The sequence below is a fragment of the Triturus cristatus genome, chromosome 8 (genome assembly GCF_964204655.1).
Source record: "Triturus cristatus chromosome 8, aTriCri1.1, whole genome shotgun sequence".
Lineage (NCBI taxonomy): Eukaryota > Metazoa > Chordata > Amphibia > Caudata > Salamandridae > Triturus > Triturus cristatus.
This window is the reverse complement of record NC_140591.1, coordinates 633,876,654-633,890,430: the sequence shown is the minus strand read 5'-3', so window position 1 is coordinate 633,890,430 and position 13,777 is coordinate 633,876,654.

Below are 13,777 nucleotides of genomic sequence, written 5' to 3'. Positions count from 1 at the left end.
TTCGGTCGCATCAATCCTGATGCATGTCGGTCGGTACGATTCCCGGTCATTTTACGGGCGACTCACTGATTTGCGTGCGGTTTGGTTGTGCGGCTCGTTTTCCGTGCGAGTGGGTTGTAATTCACATGCGTTGCATCGTACTGCACGGGTCGTACGGTGCCGGTCCGTGTCGGTCGGTCTCCATTCCCGGTCCGTGTCGGTCGGTATGTTTTGCGGCCGGAATCGGAATCGATGCCTAAATGTGAAGAATTTGCCTTGGGGAGATGGCGGTCCCCAGGGCTGCAGGGGTGCCCTGTGTGCACTCATATTAAGTTGCTGTTAAGCCCCAGGGAGGTGGCAGTCCCTGTTGCTGTGGGGGTGCCATGCAGGCCCTCTGCATTACTTTGATACTTAGCCCCAGGGAGGTGGCGGTCACCGGGTCTGCGAAGGTGCCCTACAGGCCCTTCGCATTAATTTCATATCTAACCCTGGGGCTGTGACATGCTACGGGCAGCAGTGAGAGGGCTGTGCGGACCCCCTGTATTGAATAATAAACATTTGCTCCAGGGGCTCAGGGGGTGACGTGCTACTGCCCTCTGCAGACATAAAAAGGAAATACAATTAAAACAGAGCTAGTTTGCCTTACTGCTTATATGTTCTATTCCCTGTTTGTATGCCCCTGTATCAATTTAGGGCGACGTCATCATCGTGAATATCGATAGTTTTTGGGAAAGATAGGGATGTGATCGGTTGAGACAGTGCTCAACTATCCTTAAAGGAAGTGCCCACCTATTTTCCCTTCTTGAATATTACCTTCACTCCACCAGTATTTTGAAAAGGTGCCTGTTATTTGTCTGCAAACACAAGGAGGTGATTGTCGGAGTGCTGAAACTTTTCAGACACTCACCCCCAGTAACAGATCTGGGTTGAATCCATCATCATTCTTCAGCTCACTTCGCCACCTCAGTTCATACATAGCTATATGCAAATCAGTCTTGACCCTGTGCCTAATGAGGACAGTCCAGCCCGAACTGCCAAGCCAGGGCTTCCCTGAACCGGAAACAAGCATCCTGGGACCAGTTTCTGGGTAACACCCCTCATCCGCCAGGCTAGCTTGAATCCAGTGGCAAGGTGAGAAAGGAACCCATGTCTGGGCATACCCCTCCAACTTAGAACGAACAAAGCAAACACAAGGAGTTGATGGACAGAGCGCTAACATTTTTGAGACACTCACCCATAGTCACAGATCTGGGTTGAATCCATCATCATTCTTTAGCTCACTTTGTCACCTCAGTTCAGACCCAACTATATGCAAATCATTCTTGACCCTGTGCATCATGGGAATTGTCTAGCCCGAACAGCCAAGCCAGATTTTCGCTGGACCAGAAACAAGCATCCCGGAACTGGTTTTGGGGTAAAACCCCTCCTCAGCCTGGCTAGCTTCAATCCAGTGGCAAAGTGAGCAAGTGACTCACGTCAGGGCATACCCTACCAACTTAGGGCAAACAAAGCAAACACAAGATGATGGACGGAGTACTGAAACTTTTCAGACACGCACCCCCAGTCACAGATCTGGGTTGAATCCATCATCATTCTTTGCTCACTTCGCCACCACAGTTCGGACCCAGCTATATGCAAATCAGTCTTGACCCTGTGCCTCATGGAAACAGTCAAACCCGAACTGCCAAGACAGGTCTTCCCTGAACCAGAAACAAATATCCTGGGACTGGTTTCAGGGTAACATGCCCCATCATCCTCCTTGTGTAAAAATATACCCACACACGGCAATACAAGGTTACTATTATCACTTCACCCAAAATACCTGGAGATATTCTCCAAAAATCTACTCTAAGAGCCCGATTTCGATGTTGGCAGGAAGGGCTCCGACCATCGGTCGGAGCCCTCCTGCCTGCATTGGAACGTGCTGTTTGGATTCCTTTCCGACTGAGCCATTCTGAAGGGCTTGGTCAGAAAGGAATCTGGCTTGGTTTTCCGGATGGCTTACGACGGGCTTGGAGAGCCCGTCTGACATTCGGAAATCCTTCAGTACTACCCCGGCCGCCTCTTCCCAGCCAAGGAAGTACAATGGCAGTTTCTCACTGCTTTTTTGTGCCGGTCTTTCTGGCACAAAAAGGCAGTGGGAAGCTGTCTTTGGGGACCCCAGTAGGACTCCATTGGGTGCGAGGCCACCGAATGATGGGCTAGGTGCCCCCCTGTTGATCCCTCCACCCGGTGGCAGGCACCTTGAGGTGCCTGCCACAGGGTGCAGGAAAGAACTGCACCTCTGTAGTTAACAATGTGTGCATGCATCCCATTGGTAGATATAGGAGCGACCGAACAGGATTCGGTTGCATTCCACTTGCAGGTCTGCAACCGATGACAGGAGGTTGGTTGGTTACAGTTCCTGACCGATGTCGGAAGGACTCTGGTACATTCGATATTGGAATCGGGCCCTAAGTATAGATTATGCCACCAATAGCAACTTTGCTTATGCAAATAAAAACATTAATAGCCTTGGCCTATGTAACAACAACTGAAGTAGCCAACCATTATAACATACTACTTGAAAGTCCTTTCTACCAAGCAAACAAACCAAAACTAACTCCCTTCCTAGACTACTTTGAAGACACTTGGGTGGGAAGGCTCTATAGGTCAGGGCACCGTAGACAACCAACGTTTCGCATTCCCTTGTGGAATGTCTACGATAGCACTCTAGATCAAAAAGCTAAAACTAGCAACGCAGTGGAAGGATGGTACAATGCCTTCCAAGCCACAATAGGAAGAGGACAACCAACCTTACACATAGAAATAAGAACAAAGCTGTCAAGAGCTAAGACTAGAGCAATCCCTAGCTAAAATTGGCCCTAAACTAAGTAAACAAACAAAAACAATGTATGAATACCTATAATATAAAACTCGACAATTTCCAAACACCAAAGGAGTAGAAAACCTAGACATGATTGCTAAATTGACACTATAAACAAAAAGCAACCCTAAACATCATAAACCGTTTTTAAATAACAAAACATTTAAACAACACAATTCTACTCTCCTTTAAATTAATAATTATAATGATGTCATTTAAAAATAAAAAATGTAAATACTAATATATGACATAATATAATTATTAAAATAAAAGAAATTAAAAAAATATATAAACAAAAACATTTCCCACCCATAATAATAAAAAATTAACTTACAGTTATGTTGCAGTAGAGGGTCCTTGAAAATTAATACATCCATTGTAGATAAATCAAAAGACAAATCCATTGGAAAAGAAAGTCCCCAAAAAATACAGCTGTTGAAAAAAGGCTCCAACAACGCAATGCTCTCAATAAAGAAACACCGAAAATCCCCCCATAGACAAGAATAGAGAATTATCAAAAAAATCTCAAAAAGTAAATATATATTTTTAATTATTGTTAAAAAAAAAATCAATTATTCAAAAATTGTAAAAAAAATTGTTAAATATACATCAACTATTATATCATCGAAAAACAAAAAATGTAGGGCCCCATTTGGATGGCGGGGGGATCGCCCCCACCGGGCCGGCTGGTAGTCACCGCCAGGCCGGCGGGGGCGATCCTCCTGTCAGCCACACATTAAAGACCCCCTGCCATATTATGATGGCTGAGAGGTCCAGAAAGACCGTCTGCCGCTTTTCCGCCGGTCGACTCTTCGACCGGGCGGAAAAAGAGCATAACATGGTGGCAGTGTCTGTTAGACACCGCCATCAATATTATGAAAGGTGCGGATATGAGCCTTTCCATGGTCTTTGCTGTTGGGGGCCCGTAGCGGGACCCCAAGGTGTTGGGGGTTGTGGGGTGCACATGGGGGGTAACTATGGTACCCCCCAACATTTGCATGTACAATGCGGCAGGCACTGCACGGTGCCTGCCACTTTGTGCATGCAAATGCACAACATGCATTTTTACCTTGCGGTGGGTGCTGCTTGCAGCACCGCCCGCCACAATGTAAAAAATGTGGGAGCACCCGCCAGTGTGGCAGGCGCATCCTAATCTCCCCCACGGGACCACCGCACATATGGCGGGCGGTCCCGTTTTCCGTCAGGATGCGCCTTGCTAATGATGCTCATAATATTTACTATATTTTAAAATGTATGTTTGTTTCATGTACCTACCTTCAAAATATAAAATTAAAAAAAGACTATTGTAAATGTGCAACCAATATACAGTTTTGCCAAACAATATGATGAACAAAATATATATTTTTTTTAAATTGTAAATTATTTAATATATTTAACATTATTTTCTTAATAATAATATTTAACCCCTTGCGTGCGGGTTTATTTCTCCCGCTGTGCGGGAGAAATAAACGGTGTTCGGAAACACGACGTCTCCCGGCCGTCGTGCGCACACGCCCACCGTAATGCACGACGGCCGGGAGACGTCGTGCGCACGCAAGGGGTTAATATATTAAATAATAATAACATATTATATAATTTTACTACAAAAATAAATGATATAAAATGTATTAACAATATGAAAAGAAATGTACTAAAATATTTACTTTTTCTCCTAAAAAATGTTTTTAAAAATGGAAATGTTTATAATCCAAAAATAACAAATATATGTCCTTTACTATTACATAACTTTACTTCAGAAAATGTATCATTTTTTGAAACCGTTAAAAAAAATTGTATGTAAAAATATATTTTTCATTTGACTAACGTACATGAAAAATATATGTTAAAAACATATTGTACTTTGTAAAAATTTCTGAAAAATCAAAATTTCTGGATCATATGTTAATATTGTCAAATATTATATAAAAAAACAAAATAAAAACAATTGTGAACAAAAAATATGTGATTGCAAATAAAAACTTTAAAAATAAAAACTAACATATGTCTCCTTTTTTAGTTGAGTGTACATATAAACTCTTTAAAACACTACATAATAAACAATAAAACATTTAAATTCCTAATTTTAAAACCAACTAAACTCAGAGAAAATGCTGGATAATAAACCACAATAAATTAATATTCCAACTACAAAACCAAATAAACTCAAGGAAAGTGCTGGATATTAAACCATAATAAATTACTATTCCAACTACAAAACCAAATAAAGTAAGGGAAAGTGCTGGATAATAAACCATAATACATTACTATATCAACTCCAAAACCGACTAAACTCAGGGAAAATGCTGGATAATTAACCATAATAAATTACAATTCCAACTCCAAAACCAAATAAACTCAGGGAAAGTGCTAGATAATAAACCATAATAAATTACTATTCTAACTCCAAAACAAACTATACTCAGGGAAAGTGCTGGATAATAAACCATCATAAATTACTATTCCAACTTCAAAACCAACTAAACTCAGGTAAAGTGCAGGATAATAATAAATTACTATTCCAAGTCCAAAACCAAATAAACTCAATGAAAGTGCTGGATAATAAACCATAATAAATTCCCTTTCCAACTCCAAACCAAATAAACTCAGGGAAAATGCTGGATAATAAACCATAATACATTACTATACCAAGTCCAAAACCAACTAAACTCAGAGAAAGTGCTGTATAACAAACCATAATAAATTAATATTCCTAAATCCAAAACAATAAAGTAAAGGAAAATATTACATATTGTAAAAACGACAAATATGTAAAAAGATCAAATATTTCAAAACTATTTAAATGTATATTTAAATATTGAATTGTTTAATAAAAATTAACATTTTCACAACACTTTTCAGACATTTGTTAAACAAAATGTAAATGCAAAATAAAACAATTAAAAAAACACAATTATGAAATAAAATATTAATAAAAAATTGGGACATCCCTTTTAAAAAATGTTTTAAAATATAAATATTAAATTCTAAATAACAATTAAAATTGAAAATTTTAAAACTTGCAATTATCCAAATGTTATAGAAACTAAACAAATATGAAACCCAAACAATAACATAATATATAATTTTTTTTAAATAATAAACAATAATATAGATTTGTTTATTTTAAAAAATATTTATAAAATATGTTACACAATTTACACCAAAATATTAACCCTAAACAAAATCAACATTTTTGAAAATTTCAAATTTATATATATATTTAATTATTTATATCTTTCTATACATTTTTAATTAACATTTATTTTTAACAAACATTCTTAAATTACTCCAAACCCTTATCCCCTATAAACCCAATATGCCGCACCTACATTTTTACATAAAATTAAAAAAATATATAAAAAATGTAAAATAAATCTTTTTAAATCACTCCTCACCCTTATCCCCATCAACCCAACATTGCGCTCCAAAATCAATAAATTAAAATACAATAAAACAAACATTTTTACACAAATTAAAAAAATATATATAAAATAACTACTACCAAATTAATAAGAAAATATATATACAGTCAACAAAAAACTTACCTCAATATTGTCCACCATAGTTATTCTTGACTCGATATTCATGCTATTCGATATTTCGACATCGATATTCTGTCAATACACCTTCTAAAACATGCAATTAATACTGTGAGAGTGGACAGACAGGGTCTGCACAAGTAGGCCTGACCCTTGTTTAAACTCTGAGGGGCCCATTAGCGTGGCAAACCACCCCGACTGCCATGGTAGAGGAAAACAACCGCCCAGCGGTACAATTAGGATAATCCGCCAAAATAAATGACCGCGGCAGAACGAGGTAATGAAAAAACACCCAAGGCGGGCGGTGAAGGCCTAAAACCCTCCACGGCGGTCGGATTCACGGAGAAAAACAACCAAACCGCCGCCAGGACAGCGGAGACACCGCATGGAAAATTAGGATATTCCTGATGTTACCGTGGTACGCTCCGCTGTTTCCGACCACTGCGGTCGCTAACGGTGATGAAATGGAAAGCCGGCGGAGGAGCTGTAGGATAGCCACCGCTGCGGGTGCTCCTTGACAATTATGGCGGTCGAGAGAAAGACTCATACCAAGGCCACTAAGTGCACACAGCAAACTAGCCCAGCCCCCAAAAACACAGAACACACCCCAATGACACAACCACATGGCAACTACAAAAATACAAATCCCTGGACAACCCACACTAAACACATGACAGCAATACCCCATTTGGACAAACCCACACAGCTGATTATAAAACCAGCTCCTTTCCTGACCATAATCCTTCGCAACACTCCACAACTGAAGGGCCCAACCCCTGAGAACAAAGGAGAGGCAAATCAACACACCATCACCACTCACACCACACACGTCACCACCACCACTTCCACACCTGCACCTCTAACCACTTTGCACATCACACACCATACACATCACCACCACCCCACCACTCACACCCCTGCACCTATAAGCCATTTGCACACCACACACCATGGCAACACAGAAAATGCCAAAATTCACAAAGAGTGAGTTGACAGTCATGGTAGATGAGATTATCAGAGTATAACTACAAGGGCCCGATTCACAGAACTAACTTAAGACAAAATCCTAAATTTACTACTTTTGGTATTCACAGAAGTTAGGATTTTGTCTTAAGTTTGTCTTAAGACAAACTTAAGACAGTCTTAAGACAGACTTAAGACAAACTTAAGACAGACTTAAGACAGACTTAAGACAGACTTAAGACAGACTTAAGTTTGGATTTTGTCTTAAGTTTGTCTTAAGTCTGTCTTAAGTCTGTCTTAAGTCTGTCTTAAGTCTGTCTTAAGTTTGTCTTAAGTCTGTCTTAAGACTGTCTTAAGTCTGTCTTAAGACTGTCTTAAGTTTGTCTTAAGACAAACTTAAGACAAAATACTAACTTCTGTGAATACCAAAAGTAGTAAGTTTAGGATTTTGTCTTAAGTTAGTTCTGTGAATCGGCCCCAAAGTGTTTGGTATCCTGGTCCAACAGACACCATTATCCACAAGAGCACAAATGTGGGAAAGGATAGTCAATAAGGTCAATGCAGTAGGGACCACCCCAAGAACAAAAAAGGAAATCATTAAGCGGTGGCATGAATTGAAGATGGTTGTGAAAGAGAAGAGGAGCAAGAATCATGAGCTGGCTCAGAGGATTGGCAGTGGCCCTCCCATTGCACCCAAAACATTCTCTGCATGGGAGGAGAAGGTGCTTGCCATACTGCATCCAGAGAGTCTCACTGGAATAGCCGGGGGAGTGCAGGCTGGTAAGTACAAACAAATGTAGACCATTACACAGCTATGTACTATTCTGCTAAACTACAAAGCCACATCTCAGAGGCCCTCGTATATCCATATGCACCACAATTGTCAATACATGTCCCACAGATGTAACATCCACTCCATCTGAATCACCACAAAGGTAGCCAACATTTACAGGGTTGTATGTGTCCAGGCAACCAGCACTACAACTGAGAAAGTTGGAGCACCCCCCACCCAGAAGCTTTTTGAAGCCATTGTCTTACTACAAAAAAACTAACAGGTTGGTAGCCATCTTCACAGGGAGGGGTGTATGTGGGTGAGAATACTGCACTACATCTCCCACCAGGCCCCCAGGCACACACCTGAGCTGGATGGAGCACTCTCCCGCAGAAGCAGTTGGAAGCCATTGTCTCACTACAAACAAACTGACAGGTAGGTAGACCTTGTCCCTAAGAGGACTGTTTGGGGGTGGGAGGCCTGCACTACATCTCCCACCAGGCCCCCAGGCACACACCTGAGCAGGATGGAGCACTCTCCTGCAGAAGCAGTTGGAAGCCATTGTCTCACTACAAACAAACTGACAGGTAGGTAGACCTTGTCCCTGAGAGGACTGTTTGGGGGTGGGAGTCCAGCACAGCAACTCACACCAGGGCCCCTGACCTACCCCTGAAAAGGTTGGACCACTCCCCCCCACCCAGAAGATTTTTGAAGCCATTGTCTCACTACAAACAAACTAACAGGTAGGTAGCCATCTTCACAGGGAGGGGTGTATGTGGGTGGGAAGACTGCAGTAATACTACCAGCAGGCACCCTTGTTCCCCAGCTCAACAAGATGGAGCACTCACCCCCACCAAGATGCATATGGCAGCCATTGCATTCTACACTTCAAACTAACAGGTAGGTAGACATATTATGCCCTCTTGTCCCACCCCTGATCAGGATAGAAGCCACCACCACACACCCACAGTGATTTGTCACAAATCCAACCCAAATGTGAAAACAGAACAGGTAAGTAGCCAGTACATGCACCCAGCCATCCCTCTCAAAAAGCATGGTGCCATATGACAACACCAGCCCTCTCATCACACAAAAATACACACAGATCCTATAGCCACTCACAGTGTGCAGACAGCTAAGCATATGTAACTGTCACAGCAACCAAAGTGAGACACAACAATTCACATGTAGAAGAAAATCTCACTCATGCACAGCACTGAATGCCATGTGTAAGTGCCATGTGGCCAGAGCATCAAGGACCATATGAAAATAAAGTAAGCACGGTTGGTGGTACAAACTCAGATTTGCACACAACATGACAAAGGTATGCATGAGATAACAATGGCCAGTTCATGCTCAGATGTAATGTCTGCCAGGGGCAGAGTAATCAACAAAGAGGCGTCACAGTAAATCTTTGTAGCACTAGTCCCCAGATGGCAACCAGTCCCTGTAATCACAAAACATGCACGTTGCGCATGGTATGTTTTGACACCTCACACCGTGGACAAGTAATGCATGTACCTCACCATCATGGCAGGAGGCACAGTAGGGCACATACTAACAATGTGATGATCAGTCAACTATGTGGTGTACAAACAGTGAATAATACACAGCTAACACAAAGCTTGCGGGGTGCACTACAATGACCATTTCCCATCTGTCCCACAGGTGACCAAGAACTGACTGCAGAGGACAACACCAGCAACCTGCAGAACCTGTCACCCCCCAGAAATTGGGCTCTCAAATGTTGACTCCCGGGATTCAGAGGACGAGGAGCTCCGAGCCGGCCCATCTGGTGTGCCAGGGCGCAACCGGTCCCAGGACCCCATTGTCCACCACCACATCTGCGGCAATACCAACATCCACGCAGACCCCTGCTGTTATGGCCTGTGCGTCCTCTCCCACCACCACCACCAACACCACCACCACCAGTGCTGCCAGCAACACCCTCCCTGTCCCAGAGGATGACCACCCCACACCACCAACTGAGGAGGGCAGAGAGAGGATGCGGAAGCCCACAGTGGTGGTGCAACCGGTCCAAGGCAGCAGGGCAGGTGTGAGGGGCAGGGTCACTCACAGATGACCAGAGCCTGGGACCAAAGCCCTGGACAACATAATTTGAGTCATTGGGGCATATGAACGGGCCCAGGGACAAACAGGCCTGGCAAAAGAAGATTCTGGTCAGCTCCTCCTGCAGATGAGGTCCATGGATACCCGCATGGGACAAATCGTGGACCTCCTGGGCCAGCTGGTGGTGGTCCTGAGGGAGAGGCCTGCACCCCAAACAACACCTCCACCTCTCCCTGCTGGGCCTCAGGATGACAGTTCAACATCCTCCCCTGCGGCCACAGAGAGGGGTGAGTCCTCAGACCCCCTGGCCCCACAGCAGAGGCCCCCCTGCCAAGCGACGAAGGGACCGTCCCAAGAAATCCGTGGGAGTCACCCGTGGCGATGCACCTGCCAAATGCCAGTCACGGAGCCAGCCATGAAGCCAACCCTCCTCACTACTGCATTGACTTTTTGGACTATCCTTCCCCACACTGCCTTGTGAATGGCATCTGTCTGTCCACATCTATGTGGTGACTACTCTACTCTGTTCTTTACCATAACTGTCAAGTCACTGCTTCACTAATCACCTCAATGTAAATGTTCACCCCCTCACATGTCAACATTGTAAATAAACACTCCTTACACATAAGTCATTGTTTCTGCTCTGTGTTTATGCCAGGATGTTCAGTCTTCACCATGATCACAATGTACTAGGAGTATGGAATGTATTTGGTCAAGGAGAGGCTGAAGGGACCTAGGAAAGCACAACAGAACTAGATTCACTAGTCTGGGTGTGGCATCACAGACATCACACAACACTTACCATCAAGCTAATCCATCATGCACACATCACAATGAGCAACAGTGCCTGTAGATGTTCCAAAATACCCTGTCCCAGAAACATTGTCAGCCACCACTGAGTCAACAACCGGCTGACGTCACAAAGCTCACATACACCTTCACAACAACAGAAACATCATCAGACAATGTGTCCGTTGTACATCGTCACTCACCTTCAAGTGAAGTAGCGGGTGATGAGCTGTTGACGCAGGGTGACACCTTCTTCCTCTCCACTGTCCTCGTCTCTGGACACGGATTGGATTGCAGGCAGAGGCCTTGACTGCTCATCATCATCCAGGATGAGCGGGATCTCCTTGCGAATGGCCAGGTTGTGGAGCATGCAGCATGCCACTACTATCTGACACACCTTCCTGGGCGAGTACATCAATGCACCTCCGGTCTTGTCCAAGCAGCAAAATTGTGACTTCAGGAGACCAAAAGTACGCTCCACCACACAACGTGTCCTCCCATGGGCCTCATTGTGGTGGACATCAGCTGGTGTCCTGGGATTCCGCAGTGGGCTCAGCAACCAAGGACGGTTGGAATATGCAGAGTCACCTAGGTGTGAGAAACACAGAGATACTTTGTAATGTTACTCTGGCAGAGGACAGCATGTCACACACACAGCACGCTATGTGACTATGCATACTCACCCACAATCCATGCATGCTCAGGAAGCAGATTAGCCATTAGCTGTGGTACAATGCTGTTACGCAGGATGTAGGAATCATGGGCTGAGCCTGGAAATTTGGTACACACGTGCGAGATGATCATATCTGCCTGGCACATCACTTGCACATTTATGGAGTGGAAGTGTTTACGATTCCTGTAGATGTGTTCACGTGCCTGTGGTGGAACAAGCGCAACATGGGTGCAATCAATGGCACCAACAACATGGGGGATGTGTCCAAGGGTATAAAAATCTCTCTTCACAGCCGGCAATTCAGGCACCCTGGGGAAATGGATATATCTGTCCTTGTAGATCATCATAGCGGACAGGACATCACGCAGCACCATGCTGAACATAGGTTGAGACATCCAGCCTGCACTGGCCACCGTGTTCTGGAATGATCCAGTGGCAAAAAAATGCAGGTCCGCCATCACCTTAGATGTTGGGGTGAAAGCTGTTGGATAAGTTCTGCGAGGCTGCAGGTGGGGCTCCAACATGGCACATAGGTTCTGTAGGGTGGCTCTATCCAGATGTAATTTCCGGATAATCTCCTCATTCTCCATGTCTGCCAGCACTGTGAAGGTACAATACAAATTTGGTCTCCTCCTAGTTTAGATGAAAGGGGACATATGTCAATGCAATACACCATGAGATGTGCACAACATCTTACGTTTTGACTGACACAACGCCAACAATGACTGTCATCACAATTGAGTTACAGAGCAGCTTACATGTAGGGACATGTTCTGCTACAATATTTGAACACTTGTGCCCTTTCACACAGCAAGTACCTACAAAACAACATCTGACTCTGAGAATGCACATAGGGATATGGCCACATCTAGCATGAGCAGGCCTGAGAGTATTTCATACAGCATATGTGTAAAAATGCAACACTACTGTCTCATACCTAGCTGCTGTAACTGGCACACCTTCAGGCATGTTGCACATGGCATGCATCAACAACTCAATGACCACAGGCTTAGCGTAAATGACAAGTGTGCATGATCCAGGAAAAGGAGGCAGTGTGTTAAATGTCACATTGGGATTGTGAGCACAATGATGTGCTATTAATCATGTGGCCACTGTGCACTGTTGATGACTGCCCATTGGCCATTGACACAGCATGTTGTGTCCATATGTGTAGTCAAATTGCTCCGCCACCCAAATCGCGGTCACTCATGTCAATGTATGGCACACAAATCGTGGAAGCTACTGCTTGGCATCAGCGGTGTGTCACTGCCAATGCCCAAGACACAATTGCGGTAGTGATAGATAAGTATTCATTGCCAAATGGCGGTTGGCATGCTCCGCCACCCAAGTCCCGGTCACTCATGTCAATGTATGGCACACAAATCGCGGAAGCTACCACCTGGCCCCTGTGGTGTGTCACAGCCATGGACCATGCCCTTACAGCCAATGGGAAGCGCACTTGCGGTAGCCTAATGCAATTTTGAAAATCGGGGTAGGCGTACTCTGCCACCACGGAGCCAGTCATTGTATGCATTTGAAAGATTCATCACTTTGGTAGCGCCCGCCTGGCCCCTGTGCTGTGTCACTGCCATGGACCATGCCCATAGAGCCATTGGGAAGTGCACTCGCAGTAGCCTAATGCAATTTTTAAAATTGCGGTAGGCGTGCTCCGCCATGGCGGAGCCGGTCATTGTATGCATTTGAAAGATGCACCACTGTGGTAGTGCCCGCCTGGCCCCTGCGGTGTGTCACTGCCACGGACCATGCCCTTACAGCCAATGGAAAGCGCACTTATGGTAGCCTAATGCAATTTTGAAAATCATGGTAGGCGTGCTCTGCCGGTCATTGGATGCATTTGAAAAAGGCAGACCTGGAACACCCAATTGCTCAGCTTAGAACCACTGAAACAACCCCAGGGGGCTTTATATGTGTGGGAGGGAGCCTCACATTTCCACTGCTCCCACAGTCTGCTGCCTGGGACCCCTCACCTGCTGCTGCCTCCAGGGACTGCTGCCTGAGACCCATCACCTGCTGCTGCCTCCAGGGACTGCTGCCTGAGACCCCTCACCTGTGCTGCCTCCAGGGACTGCTGCCTGAGACCACTCACCTACTTCTTCCTCCAGGGA